We start from the raw sequence: 16,044 nt of genomic DNA on the forward strand, positions 1-16,044 counted from the left end.
CTTTTGACCCACTTGGTAGGTCCTCTCACAAGCGTTCTGGTCGTACCAACGCTTCTGATCGGCCTGGGCTTGAGCCATATTGTCGTGTACCAGTTGCGTCAAGGCCTGCATTTTGTCCCGGAAGCGCATGACATACTCGATAACCGACACTCCAGGGGTGGCCAAATCCCCTTCCCAAGCCTCTTTCACCAGAGCCAGGGGGCCCCGCACACGTCGCCCGTACAGGAGCTCAAACGGTGAGAATCCTGTTGAGGCCTGTGGAACCTCCCGGTAAGCAAATAACAGGTGTGGGAGATACCGCTCCCAGTCACGCCCATGGGAGTCGACCAACATCTTAAGCATCTGCTTTAAGGTGCCATTGAACCGCTCGCACAGGCCATTAGTCTGTGGATGGTACGGGCTGGCCACCAGATGTCGCACCTGGACTTGCTTACAGAGGGCCTCCATCAGCTGGGACATGAATTGGGTCCCCCGGTCAGTGAGCATTTCCTGGGGAAAACCCACTCGGGAGAAAATCTCCAGCAATGCGGTGGCCACCTTGTCAGCCCGAATGGACGACAAGGCCACTGCTTCTGGGTACCGGGTGGCATAGTCCACTACCGTCAGTATGAAGCGTTTCCCGGAGCTGCTGGGGATGGCCAGCGGGCCGACCAGATCCACAGCCACCCTCCTGAAAGGCTCATCGATGATTGGCAGAGATACCAGTGGGGCTTTGGGGCGTGGCCCCGCCTTCCCCACTCTCTGACAGGTTTCACACGAACGGCAGTAGGCAGCCACATCGGCCCCCATTTTTGGCCAGTAGAAATGCTGGTTTAACCTGGCCTTGGTCTTAGCGATCCCTAGGTGTCCGGCCATCGGAATCTCATGTGCGATCCGCAACAACTCCGTCCGGAACGGATAGGGTACCACCAACTGTCGGTCCCTGGGCCACGCCTCCGGTGAACCCTGCTGGACCGTGGCCCGGTACAGCCGTCCTTGGTCCCAGACCACTCGCTCCGGGTCCGAGTCCGAGGGAGGCTGTGCCGCCTGCTCCTTAAGAGCTTTCAGGCTGTCGTCAGCTTCTAACGCTGCCTGAAACCCCTGACTAGATGTGGCCAGAATCGACGAGACTGTCACATCTTCAGTCAGTACCCCGGGACCTCTGTCCTGGCCTCCACCTGACTCGGCTGCCACTTGGTCAGAAGGGGAAGAGCTATCGGACCTCCGGGAGGCCCCTTGGCTTCCAGCACTCCCACTGCGGGTGACAGCGGCCACAGCCGCTGCGACCGTGGGTCGTGCCTGCTCCTCCTCCGTTCCTGACCAAGTCGCCGGTTCAGGCAGACCTACCTGGCTTCCTGACACCCCGGTTGTGGGGGAACCATGCACCGAGATCTTACCTGGGAGCACTTCCGCTCCTGGACCGGCCCCAATTTCACCTGCCTGTTCCCCTCCTGCAGCAACAGAACCCCGCTGTGAAATCTCTGGGGACCCCACATTTGCTGTGGTAGCCCCCACCCCACACACTGGTCCTCCCCCTGCAGCACCCTGCTCTCTGCTTATCCCTGCAGAGGGCAACAGATCCCAGCTCACAGGCTGGTTACTTGTAGAGGCATTGTCACACCTTTCTCTGACCCCCTCCCCTGTCACAGCTGCAGCTGAGTGTGTGTCTATGGTGTCTATGCAAGCAGAAATATCAGAGTTCACTCCCTCCTCCCTTACATCATTCATAGATAACACATTAACATTGTTAGGAGTCATGTCAGTACGGGCTGAAGGTTCAGCCCTTGGGGGGGGCCCAAACTGGGAGGTTATCTGCCCCAAATCTGTCCCAAGTAGCACGTTTGCAGGGATCCGATCAGTTACCCCCACCTCCCTCACCCCCCGCCCTGCGCCCCAGTCCACATAAATGTCAGCAACAGGCAGCGCCGGGTCAGTGCCTCCAATCCCGGAGACAGCGAGGGTTTTTCCAGGGATCAAGTCTTGGGGGGACACCATCTCAGGCCGCACCAGAGTCACCTCCGAGGCGCTGTCTCGCAGTCCTATGGTCACAGACCGGCCGACGGTGACAGGTTGGAAGCTGTCCAGGGACCTACCACCACCCCCACCCACACAATACACCTTGGGCGGCCCTTGGGACGGGGACGGAGCCGGGGCCTTGGGACGCTGAGGGCACATGGCCTTGAAGTGTCCAGGTAGGTTGCACTGGTGGCACCGTCTTGGCTCTGCCACGGGCCTGGAGAGGGGAGTTGAGGGGGACACCCCCTGCAGTCTAGGGGCAGGTGGGGCAGTCGCAGAATTCATCTTACCCCCTCTCCAGGTGCTGCTGGTGGCTGCTCTCCTGGCTTCAGGGGCCCGGTTGTTGGTGTAGTCATCGGCAAGGGCAGCTGTAGCCGTGGACCCCTTTGGCTTCTGGTCTCGGATGAACTGGCGGAGATCCTCAGGGCAGTTCCACAAGAGTTGCTCCGTGATGACCAAGTCCAGGATCTCTGGTCCGGTGGAAAGCTGCAGGCCTTGGGTCCAGTGGTCGGCAGCTCGGGCAAGTGCCCGCCGGTGGTCAGCCCAGGAGTCCTTTGGTCCCTTCTGCAGGGTCCGGAACTTCTTGCGGTAGGACTCCGGAGTGAGGTTGAACTGTTGGATCAGGGCCCGCTTGATGGTGTCGTAGCCCTGATCTGCCTCAGCAGGCAAGTCCCCAAGGATTTCCAGGGCCTTACCCCTTAAACGGGGGGTCAGGTATTTGGCCCACTGGTCCTTGTCCAGATGGTGCTGCAAGCAAGTCCGTTCAAAAGCAGTCAAGAAAGAGTCCAAGTCTCCATCCTTCTCCAGCACTGGGAAGTCCTCAACACGGACCTTTGGAAGTTTGGTGTCTTGAAGGTCACGTGTGGCTGATGAGGGCTGGAGCTTGGCTAGATGCAGCTGGTAGTCACGGTCTGCCTGTCGCTCCGCAGCCTCACGCTCTGCCTGGCGCTCTTCACGCGCTGCTTGCCGCTCCGCAGCCTCAGCATCACGCGCTGCCTGCCGCTCTGCCCTGCGCTCTGCCAGGAGTTCCTTGTAGCCCTTCTGGTCTCCAGCCTGGAGAAGGGCCATAGCCATTTGAAGAAGGCTATCCGAGCCTCCCAGGCTCGGTGGAATGGCACGTGGTGATCTGCGGCCCGCTGCGGAGCCTGGTGCTTCACTGTCCATTGCAGAGCGGAGGGCTGGCATCTGGCTCGTTGAGGACCCTTGGGTGAGCTGCTCCTCATCTTGTCCATAATTGCTAGGTTGTGCAATGTCCTCTGCAGAGCTGTTTTCTGGCGTCGAGCTCCTGGAGGACTCGTGGGCAACCTCCTCATTACTGTCCACAGCACCGTCCTCCCTCTCTTCGGCTCCTGCCTTAGCATTGGCCAGTTGCATAGCTCTGCTCCTGGTGCCATCAGCCATTCTTGCAGACTTTTGGTCACTGACACAGAACTGACACCTGATGCCTCCACACACCTTACAGTATCTGCACTCTGACACTCTAGTGTTGAGCTGGTCTGAAGACCCCAGCAGCCACAGCTGCTGCAGGCAGTCTTTAGTGTCTGGGAGTATGGGTCTCACACTCACACACACTATTATCTCGATCCCACCGCTATGCCACCAATATGTCACAAACCACCGGGGGGGTCACTCAGAAATCCCCCGGGCTGGCTACCAGTACGTCACAATCGGGGGGTAACAAGTGGGGGTCACCCCTCCTTTATACCTCCCGACCGACAGACAGAGCACGTGACGCGCTCTCTAGCGCCCCTCTTATAGTCAGGCCAATTATGGAATTGCCCGACCATAAGCAAGGAGGCCGCTATACTACTTATGCCGATTATTGAAGGGTCCCCGGTGAGAGTAAGGTATATATTCCCCCGACCTCCGCGGGCGGAATATATAAAATCTCCCCGAATCTCACTGGCCTCCCCACAATAATCCTTGGCACAATTCGCTGCCACCAACCGATTTACGGTAACTATTAGCCGAACACACAGACGTGGGATTCAAGATCGAGATAACAGAACAGCCCAAGATTAATTATATAATTTAATCAGCCTAAAGCACACTAGAAACTACAATATATACAATAGGGAATCTACAGAATATACATAGGTCAGAGTACAGTTACAGACAAAGCATGGTTTACAAACAGGTATGCAATTCACTCAGTTACCTTGTGCGTCTGGCCACAGGGGGGCGCTGTAGACCAGGTTTCCAGGAACTCCCACAGATGTTTCTCACACGTGACCCCCAGCGAAAGAACACTGGAAAATGGCCGAAGTAGGGTTATCAACCTGGACAAATCCAGGTCCCCTCCTACCTTCGTGACCTCAGAGGGAGCACTGCTCCACCCCTGGCTGGAGTTATGGACAAAATCCACAACATGGAATATGGCCATAACTTGGCCTGGGAGCGTCGTAGGCGGACGCCAATGCTCTCATTGTGACAGTTATGAATTTAGCTACAGAACGAGGGGACTCATGACCTGTCTGCCAGTTCCCCATTGGCTGATATCACGCCTGGGGCATTTCCCAATGTCCTGCTCCCATAAAAAGGGTGTGCCGGCATCGTCCGCATGCGGAGACACCATTTTTATGGTTGCCATATTTATCGGAAATATGGCTTGCGAGATATGAACCATTTTTTACTGGAGTCGTTCTGTCTGCTAGTTCCATAGCCTTGCTAATGAGATACAACTCTTGTTACAGGGTGACGGCAGGGAGTCATCCTGTGTCCATTGTTCCCACACCACCTCATTTCCATATCACAGGACATGGCCATGGAGGTGTAAGTGGAACACTGAGAACAAGAAGGGAGGGGGCACTGCCAGGGAGTGATGAGGGATTATGACTGGAGTCATAATTCATCTTCATATCCCGGGATTTGCCTCACAGTGGCGCTCTGAGAGTTATATGAAAACTCAGCCAGTGGGAGTAGATCTACCCAGTCATCTTGTAGATGGCAGATGAAGCAGCGGAGATACTGCTCCAAGGCCTGGTTGGTCCACTCAGTTTGTCCATTTGTCTGGGGGTGAAAGGCAGAAGAAAGATTAACGTTGATGTCTAATGCCGTACAAAAATTCTGCCAGAACTTTGAAGTGAATTGCACCCCTCGATCAGAAATAACCTCATCTGGTACTCCATGCAGACGGAACACATTTTGAATGATTAGGTCAGAAGTCTGTTTTGCAGTGGGTAAGCAGGCACAGGGGATAAAATGAGCTGCTTTTGTTAAACGGTCCACCACCACCAAAATAGTGTTTTTCCCTTGAGAGGTTTGCAATTCTACAATAAAGTCCATTACAATGGAACCCCATGGACAGGATGGAGTAGGTAGGGTCTGTAATAGACCTGTAGGTGAAGAACGTGGAGTCTTTAATCTCGCACAGACTTCACATGAAGTAACGTAATTTTGAACGTCTCTTCTGTAAGTGGGCCACCAAAAGAAATGAGAATGGAACTCTTGAGTCTTTAGAATTCCTCTGTGTCCAGCTATTTTTGAATCATGAACGAGTTGCAGTACTCTCAATCTGATCACCTCAGGTATGTACAGACATTGCCCTTGAAACCACACATTATTTCTGAATACCAGACTAAGGGCCGTTTCAGATCAGCGGTATTCTGCCGCACTCGCAGATCCGGCACAAGGGCAGTACAGTACTTTACAGTTCACAGACAGTGCGGCAAGCCCCGGTCACATGCTGTCACATGCTCCGGTAACATGACCCTATGTGCCCGGAGCTTGCCAGTGAACTGTAAAGTACTGTACTGCCCTTATGCCGGATCTGCGAGTGCGGCAGAATACCGCTGATTTGACGGACCTTACTTCATCAGACGGACGTGCTAGCAGGGAATCTGAATGATATGCCTCCTTGATGTCGTTAAGTAAGTCTTGATTATGAATCACTCCCTGGAATCGAGAAGAATTGTCTTAGGAGACGGGAATGGAATGGTGTCAGTCAAGAAGATCCTAGACAGTGCATCAGCCTTCCCATTGCGTGATCCAGGCCTATAGGAGACAACAAAACTAAATTGATTTAAGAAAAGGCTCCAGCGAGCCTGACGAGGAGTTAAGTATTTGGGCGACCTGATAAATTCCAGATTGCGGTGATTAGTCAGGATGATTATCTGCTGTGCCGCACCCTGAAGAAGGTGTCTCCATTCCTTGAAGGCAGCAATAATGGCCAACAAATCTCTATTTCCCACGTCATAGTTCCTTTCCGCTGAAGAAACTGCTGGGAAAAGAAAGCACAGGGATGTAAAACATTCTTCTCACCTGTCCTCTGTGAGAGTATGGCACTGATGGCGCAGTCCGAGGCATCCACCTCTACTATGAAGGCAAGTTTAGGGTTAGGATGCACTAAGATAGGCGCTGAGGTGAATTTACTCTTCAAACGGGAAAACGCTTCTTGGGCTTGAGGGGTCCAGGTGAAAGTAGACTTCTTACGGCTAAGTTGTGTGATAGGTGACACTACCTCAGAAAAGTTCCTGATGAAACGCCGATAGAAATTGGCAAACCCGCTGAACCTCCTGCACATTCTTGGGAGTTGGCCAGTCTTTGATGGCTTGAGTCTTGCTTTCATCTATGCTTATTACCTGTGAAGACATTACGTACCCCAAAAATTTAATCTTGGTCCAATGGAATTCACACTTTTCCAGTTTGATATAAAGATGGTTCTGTCGAAGGCACTCCAAGACCATCCTCACATGTCTATGATGTTCATCAGTGGGCTTAGAAAAAAAATCAAAATATCGTCTAGATAAATTACCAGAAATGTATATAAAGAGATCCCTGAAAATATAATTAACTAGATGTTGGAAGGTAGCTGGGGCGTTACACAGGCCGAACGGCATAACAGATTTTCAAAATGTCCATAGCATGACCTGAATGCCGTCTTCCATTCATCCCCAGGTCTAATGCGGACCAAATTATAGGCCCCACGGAGATCCAATTTAGAAAATATCTTGGCATGCCGAACTCTTTCTAATAATTTAGGGATCAAAGGCAGTGGGTAGCGGTTTCTGATTGTGACCTTATTGAGCTCCCGATAGTCTATGCAGGGCCTGAGAGATCCTTCTTTCTTTTTCACAAAAAAGATGGGTGTGCCTGCAGGAGATGAAGAGTGACGAATGAAGCCCTTGGCTAAGTTTTCATCTATATAGTCCTTCAATGCTTTTAACTCTGGTCCAGCCAGGGGGTAAATTTTGCCAAAGGGTATCTCAGCAACAGGTAAAAGTTGAATTGGACAATCATAGGGATGGTGGGGGGGGGGGGACAGCTGGTCAGCGTTCCGCTTATCACACACATCCGTATACTCACGGTATATTGCTCGTAGCTCGGAGACTGGTGTGGGTATCTTAGGGGCTGAACAGACTGAAACCCCAGGACTTATCTGCTTCTGCTTCTCTGGAAAATGCAGCTCCTTAGTTTCCCAGTTTATTGCAGGGTTCTGAGCCTGCAGCCATAATAATAATCTTTATTTCTATAGCACCAACATATTCTGCAGCGCTTTACAATTCAGGAGGACCATATACAAACAAGCAACAGTTATAGAAAATACAATATTTAAAGGGAAAAAAAAAAGAGACAACCCTGCTCGTGAGAGCTCACAATCTACTATGAGATGGGAAGGGGGTGGAGCAAGGTACAAGTGCCTATTTACAATGACAATCCAGCCGTCTCATGGAAATGGAGGATAAATAATGGTTTCCTGGATCAGTTGGCCAGAATCTTGAGATGCATTTGGGAGCCATGGAGTTTGTCGTGAAGTTATGTTCTGAGAAGTTGTGGAAGGACTATGTGAATTTAGTTCGGCTAGGGAGTGTGAATAGGCAGCCCTAAAAAGATGCGTTTTTAGGGTGCATCTGAAACCGAGTGAGTTATGATTCGTCCTAACTTCTTGGGGTAGAGCGTTCCAGAGGATTGGTGCAGCTCGGAAGAAGTCTTGGATCCGGAAGTGGGAGGTTCGGATTAGTGTGGATGTTAGTTGAAAATTATTTGCAGAGCGTAGAGAACGTGTGGGGTGATAGACCGAGACAAGGGCGGAGATGTAGGGGGAGGGGGGTGGCACTGTGGAGAGCTTTGTGGGTGAGAACAAGCAGTTTAAATTGGATCCTGTGATATATGGGCAGCCAGTGCAATGACTTTCACAGAGCAGAGGCATCCGAGTAGCGGTTAGCCAGATAGGTGACTCTGGCTGCTGCATTAAGGATGGACTGTAGGGGAGAGAGTATAGTTAGGGGGAGACCAATTAATAGAGAATTACAGTAGTCAAGGCGAGAGTGGATCAGGGCCACAGTGAGGGTTTTTGTAATTTCCATTGTGAGAAAGGGGCGGATTCTAGAGATGTTCTTGAGGTGCAAGCGGCAGGTGCGGGCAAGAGATTGTATGTGGGAGGTGAAGGAGAGATCAGTGTCATGTATAACACCCAGACAGCGGGCCTGCTACCTAGGACTTATCGTTGTGCCACACACAGAGAGGGAGATGTCAGGTTTAGGAAGGTTGGAAGACGGAGGGAAAAGAAGAAGTTCAGTTTTGGAAAGGTTAAGTTTCAGATAGAGAGCAGACATGATGTTGCTAACTGCAGTCAGGCAGTCACTTGTGTTCTGTAGTACAGTGGGGGTGAGCTCAGGGGATGAGGTGTATAGTTGTGTGTCATCAGCATAAAGATGGTACTGAAAGCCAAATCTGCTGATGGTCATTCCAATTGGGGCAGTGTAGAGGGAGAAAAGAAGAGGGCCGAGGACTGAACCTTGAGGGACCCCAACAGTGAGAGGAAGAGGAGAAGATGTGGAGCCAGCAAATTATACACTGAATAAGTGGCCAGAAAGATAGGAAGAGAACCAGGAAAGAACAGTGTCCTTTAGACCGATAGAATGGAGCATAGAGAGAAGGAGATGGTGGTCAACAGTGTCGAAGGCGGCAGAGAGGTCAAGAAGGATAAGCAGAGAGTGGTCACCATTACGTTTTGCTGTTAATCCTAGGATGATGGGAAAATGGGGAGAAGAGATGAGCATAAAAGACAGTATCTCTTGATGATTTTTACCCAGGAGAACCTTCAGGCACTCTGTCTCCTGATCCACTAGTCCAGAGGTTAACAGTGAACCATCCACAGTCTCCATCTGTACAGGAGTAGCTTTCTTCACAGAACGTATCCCATGTGTCTGGGCAAAGGAAATGTCCATAAAATTGCCGCTTGCTCCGGAATCAATCATAGCAGAGCTAGACACCCTGACTGTGTTAACCCAGAGCTTGATGGAGAGAAATATGTGAGAATTGTTCTTCTTACAGCTCGGCTGAGACACTGCTGAGGAAACCTGAAAAACTGCAGCATTGATGTGGGAATCGGGCTCAGAAATAACGGAGGAGTTCAAGTCCGAATAATCAATGTCTATAGCTGCTGATCACTCTGGAGCCCATGATTCAGATATTACAGATCTTCTTTCACAGCATTCACAGTGTACGACCGCTGCGGTAGTCCTACGGGAACGGCTGGGGCAGTTTGTAAGGAAATGCCCTGACTTACCTTAATAGAAACATAAATTTTCCTTCAGTCGATGTTCCTTGCGTGCATCATTGACCCGTCTCTTTAGAGAGTCCACCTGCATGGGTTCAGGTTCAGGGTCTCGAGTTCTCCTACCAAGAGACTCCTTAACTGGAGAAGAAGGAAGGAAATTGTTTATACGATAAGTTTCGGATACTCTCTCCTGTCTGCGCTCAGTAAGACGGACATCGATCCGAATGCAGAAATTGATGAAATCTCCCAAGACAGAAGGATTATCTGCACGAGCAAGTTCATCCTTAATCACAGAAGACAATCCTTTCCAGAAGACAGACTTCTTGGTGGAGCTATCCCAAGTGGTGTCGAGGGCCCATCTTCTGAACTCCAAGGCATACTCTGCTACAGAACACTTACCTTGATGCAAAGTCAACATGGCTGCTTCTGCTGTAGCACCTCTGTTCGGGTCATCAAACACCTGACCCATGGCTGAAATGAAATCATTCAGATTATTCAAAAATTCATCATCAGTCTCAGAGGATTAGCCCATGCAAGAGCCTTGTTGGTGAGCAGCATGATTATTGTTAGCACTCTCGATCGCTCATTGAGGAACTGTGATGCATGAGCAGCAAAAAACAGTTTGCATTGGTTAATAAACTCCCTGAATTTTTCCCTTTCACCGCCAAAGTGGAATGGTGGCAACTTGGGGAGTCCAGAAACCGGGGGTGAAGATGGTACTAGGAATCGCCCCTCTAGGACCTAAATCCAGGTCCGTAAATCTCAAATGGTTTGTCCGAAAACCTGCAGATTGTGTTCATTACGATCCTGCAGACTTGCTAAGCTGGTCTTTAAAGCCTGTATCTCAGTAAGGCTTGGGCCCACGGGGATTACTGCGATCCCCTCACATGACACTCGGGTCATGCTGGCAGTACAGCAGAGCCGAGTGTCATGCGAGTGTCCCTGCGACTGAGGTCCGATCGTGCGAGCGGACCTCAGCTGCAGGGGGCGCTCCGGCACTGAGGAGGGGCGGGCCCTTGCTGCGGAGGGGCGGGCCGGCACAGAGGAGACGAGGGATTTATCTCCCTCTCTCCTCCGTAGCCGGCTATTGCTATTCTCGCCCTGCACTCCCAGTATACCGGTGTACCGCGAGTGCAGTGCAATTTTTCTCTCACCCCATTGACTTGAATGGGTGCGAGAGAAACAAGACTCCCATTACATTATTGTTTTCGCGATCCGATTAGGGCTGAGAAAATAATCGCTCATATGCGCTGACACACAGGCTAATATTGGTCCGAGTGGAATGCGATTTTTTTTATCGCACTCCACTTGCACCGTTTTTCTCGCCATGTGGCTTAGGCCTATGAATCGTGTGTCACTTCGCACAGATTGGTAATACGGGCTTCCATATTCCCAGACCCTGCAGACTCTATTCTTGGCTTCTGAATCTTGTAAGGTGTTAAACACTGTTTGTATAGAGTCTAGTGCAAAGGGTACAAGGGAAACAGAGACACAGGTTTGCTAAACAGTTCTTGTATTACTTCATACAAGTGCACAAAATATGAAGGGTTAAACAGTTGCAGGGTGCAGAGGCTGGGAACAAATTAAGCAGGAATAGATCCTCAAAGTTCAGCAGAAGTGTCAAGGTATAATTCAGTCTCTCTTACTGTACTTTGTAAGTAAGTGTCCATGGCAGAGCAGAAGGGTTCCTGTGTGGACACGAGTTCCAGGGATCCAAAACAGAGGATGGCAGAAAAGTAGTTCTTCCAAAGACTTCAGGAGACCAGGTTACAGGCAGACTGCAAACAGGATTCAGAAGCACTGAATGCATCAGCTGAGATGGCTTAAGCAGGTAATTGACAGGGAACAGTGCAGGAACATAGAAGCTGAGGAATCCATATTGACTGAGGGCAAAGGTGAGGGCAACAGAACAGGAAGCAAGATGGCCAATGAAGAAAAAACAGATTAAAGCAAAATGACAAAACAAGGCAAAAAGTCTGAAAACCTCACAGAGGTAATGTATAGTGTGTGTAACTGTGCATGTAGTCTGTCTGTCTCTCTCATTCCCTGTCAGTCCCTCTCATTCCCTGTCAGTCTCTCTTATTCCCTGTCAGTCTGTCTCTCTCATTCCCTGTTTGTTTCATTCCTTGTCTGTCAGTCTGTCTCTCTGATTCCCTGTCTATTACCTCACACATAAGCTTCTTACACTAATAATGTCCTTTGTTGCTATAGCAACAAATCACAGATCCTATTAATGACCTGTAGCTTCCAGCTCCATTGACTTTAATGTAAGGAGGTGTTTTGGTGAATAACTGTAAAGCTCGGGGTTAATTTCTCCCCTCAAAACATAGTCTATGACATTCCCTGAGTCACATGAGGCATCTGTGCAAAATATCATGACTGTAAATGAGACGGTGCAGATTCCTATAGCGGATATACGCACGCACGCGCGCACACACACACACACAGAGCTTTATATATTAGATATATATGCATATGGCTGACGATTCTGTCTGGGGCTCGTCATTTTGATTACCCAAAAAACGGTGCATGCAGCTGAACCGCGAGCGCCGAGTGATTGATTCCCCGGCGATTGCGGTTCAATTCGTAACAGCTGCGGACAGGCTGGGCTGATCTCCAGAGTTCAGGTGAGAGCACCGGAGTTCACCCCGGCTGTCTGCAGCTGTCATGAACTGAACCGCAATCGCCGGGGAATTAATCACTTGGCGCTCGCGGTTCAGTCTAGGCTGCAATCTGGAGTTCAGGTGAGAGCTCTGGAGTGCAATGCAGGTAACTGAATCCAGGCCTGTCATTACTGGAGATTCCTCCGGTAGCCAGTCCGACGCTGCCTGTATGTGTACGTATCTGTGTATGTGCGTCTCTACATGTGGATGGGGCCCATTGAGACTCTTTCGCCCGGGGCCCACAAAAACCTGAAGCCAGCCCTGGTCGGATGTATGCCTTCTGTGACAGCGTAGATGTGTTGTGACGCTACCTACACCCCAGTCTTTTTTTTTTTTTAGGAGGAGGGCTGATTAGGAGTTTTACTATGGGGCTCCATGATTTCTAAGTATGTCTCCGCTATTGCCCAAACAGTTCTAAAATAATTAAAAAAAAAAAAATTAAAAAATTAAAGGGAATGGAAGCAAAGCTACAACTGTATGAATTAAACTTCACAATTTTGTTTTTTTACTTTAGATATGGTAAACATATTCACTTTTGTGAGATAATTCTAACAAACAAATGGAGACTAAGTTTAAGCATATCACTCTGCTGAGAGGTCTATGTGAGATTTCTTTTTACATGATTACATTTATATCTTGAAAGAAATGGAATGGAAAGATTTAGTGATGGAACAAACTGTAAATATAATCCATATATATTTAATGAGGCAGTTGCTATGTAGGCACTCAAATGCTATCAAAAGAGTTTTAGACAGAGATTTATGATTTTTTTTGCTCATGTGTAGTTTTTGTTACAGTCGCCGAAGGGCGGCGACTGTTCGGGAACGGACCCACTGGTCTGTACACCAGACTCACCTGAATAAGCTAACCTGTAGCGAATTCCTATATAGGAATTGTCAGGCGCAGCCCCAGAGGGCCTAAATGTACAACAGCGAGGACCAGTGGAGTTGGCTCTGATGGACAGGTCCCTAAGGGGAGACAGACTTAAATACCTTTAAGGGTAATATCTGACCTCCAGAACCACTTCCGAGTAATGGGACGCTGGCCCTTTAAGAAAGGGACGTGGCCGCGCGCACGCTATGGACACTCCCAGAAGGCCTGCATGCGTGCGTGCCTGTGAGCCACGGTAGATCCCGAGGCAGGACGCATGGAACCAGTAAGCAGATGAAGAGAGCGTCGCTCCTGCCACAGCCTGGGAGCGGGAGTGTGTCGAAATGCCTCAGTGGGACCGAGCTCTACAGTTGTCTAAAACCTCCATTATATATTGTTCCATTACATACCCTAAGAAAAAAATAACATTAAACCAGTCATTTCATTCTTCATTTTATTAGTATAAACCAATTATAGTGTGGATCTAAAAGGTCTAAACACCCCTGTTAAAATGCCATTTTTTTATCATGTAACATACAAATTTATAATTTTGCATTGAACATCATAAGAATAAAAAAAATATCCCAATGTACTTATCATGGGAAAAAAATCATAACAGGAAGAATCATTTCGGAACTTTTTCCACCTTTTTTTTAGCACCCAAAATCTATATAAATCCATTGGGAAACAAACTGAAATCAGTTTGAGAGGGAAAATATAAATAACAAAGCAAAAATAATGTGGTTGCATAAGTATGAACACCCTGCTTTAATTGGGGATGTGGTTGTGTTCACAATTAGCCATTCACATTTAAACTCATTTTAAATAGTAATTAGTACACAGCTGCCTTCATTTACAGTGATTTTGATTAACCCATATAAAAATTAGCTGTTCTGGTAGGATTTTCCTGACATTTTCTTAGTTACATTTTACTGCAAAAGCCATGGTCCATAAACAGCTTACAACACAGCAGAGGGATCTGAGATCTCATTATGGAACGTTATCACTCAGGAGAAGGGTACAAAAAAATTCCAAAGCATATGTCATGCAATCCTGTGAAGACTTCAACAAAAAGTGGCTTAAATTTTGCAGAACAGTGACATTACCAAGAATTGGATGCCACTCAAAAATTAATGAAAAGACAACAAGAAAATTTGTCCATGAGGCTCCCAATAGGCATAAAGCAACATTGAAAGAGTTACGGGAAGTACTGGTTGTTACATTTGGACTGGTTCCTGCCCCCTGTGTGTCTGCTTCGGCCGCTGGGCAGGACCGGACATTTGTTGCAGATAACACATGACAGCGACAGTCCTGTGCATTAATTAATCTTAGGAATGCAATGATCATATTGACACCACAGGTGTCCCACAGAATTTTATACCATTGGGCAGTGAAGAAAAAATTAATATATTTTTACCACAAAAATTTAGTTTCACCCCTAGATTTTACACTTTCACACAGAAAAATGGATAAAAATTGTACTGAAATTTGTCACACTATTTCTGCTGAACAAGGCAATACCCCATAAATGGCAGCGCAGTACTGCTTAGCCACAAGGTAAGACTCAGGAGGGAAAGAGTGCTATTTGACTCTGAGTGCAAATTTTCTTACAATAGTTTGTGCACTCCATATACAGAGCCCCTTAGTGCCATTAATGCAGAATACCCCAAGTGACCACATTTTGGAAATTACACCAATCTAGGAATTTATCTGCAGCTGTACTGACAAATTTGATTCCATGGGTGTTTTCCAGAAATAAGCAGCAATGGATGTGGCTGAGTGAAAATTGCAAATCTGCCATTGTATTGCCCGGTACATTGTAGTGCCCAGTACATTGAGCCCAGCTTGTGCTTCAGGAGACACACACCCTGTAAATTAAGCAAGCTTCCTCACTACAGAAAAGCCAAACATGTGGACGCTGAATGTGGGGTTTATGCACAATGTGGGGCTCAGAAGGGAAAGGGAATTTGGGAGCACAGATTTTGCTGGATGTCTTTTTTTTTTTTGTGGATGCGAAATGTGGGGTTTATGCAAATGTAGGGCTCAGAAGGGATAAGGAATTTGGGAGCACAGATTTTGCTGGATTTCCTTTTTTTGTGGACACTAAATGTGGGGTTTATGCACAATGCGGGGCTCAGATGGGTGGGGTGGCCCATTAATACTAGATATATTAATAGCCACCCCAACGGGTGATGGCACCCCATTTCGGCTTCCCTGGGGGTAGAGCATAGCGAGTGAGTGGGAAGTGTGTGGAGCAGAGAGAACCGAGCGGACAGTGGAGGAGGAAGGACCTGTGGTCTAGAGCTGGTCAGCTCGACCCAGGTGCAGCTCGACCCAGGTGCAACATTGAAAGGGGTCCTAGGTGTCAAGTGACCCCATTTTGGAAACTACACCCCTCAAGGATTTTATTCAGGGGAATAGTGGGCATTTTGAACCCAAAGGTACTTCACATAATTTGATATTAGGCCGTCATACTGAAAATCTTCATTTTTGTTCACTAAAATGTTGTTTTAGCACCAATTTTCTCACTTTTTCAAAAGATAAAGCCAAAAAGTGGATCCCACAGTTTGTTACCCACTTTCTTATGAGGGCGGTGATACCCCACATGTAGTCAGAAGCCTGTTTGGACAAATAGGAGGGCTTAGAACGAAAGGACCAATATTTGATTTTTGGAAAGCAAATTTGGCTGAAATAGATTGCGGGCAACATGTTGAATATATAGGGCGCCAAAGGTGCCTTAACAGCAGAAACCCCCCACAAGTTAACCCATTTTGGAAACTAGACCCCTCAAGAAATTTATCTAGATGTTTGGTGAGCACCTTGAACCCCCAGGTGCTTCACAGTAGTTTATAATATTGAGCCATGAAAATAAAAAAATAAAATGTTTGCCACAAAATTGTTACTTCAACCACATAGCTTTTTTTCCCACAAGGGTAACAGGAAAAAATGCACCATAAAATTTATTGTGCAATTTTTCCTGAGTACGCTGATACCTCATATATGGTGGAAATCAAT

This window comes from Anomaloglossus baeobatrachus, chromosome 4 (assembly GCF_048569485.1).
Source record: "Anomaloglossus baeobatrachus isolate aAnoBae1 chromosome 4, aAnoBae1.hap1, whole genome shotgun sequence".
NCBI lineage: Eukaryota > Metazoa > Chordata > Amphibia > Anura > Aromobatidae > Anomaloglossus > Anomaloglossus baeobatrachus.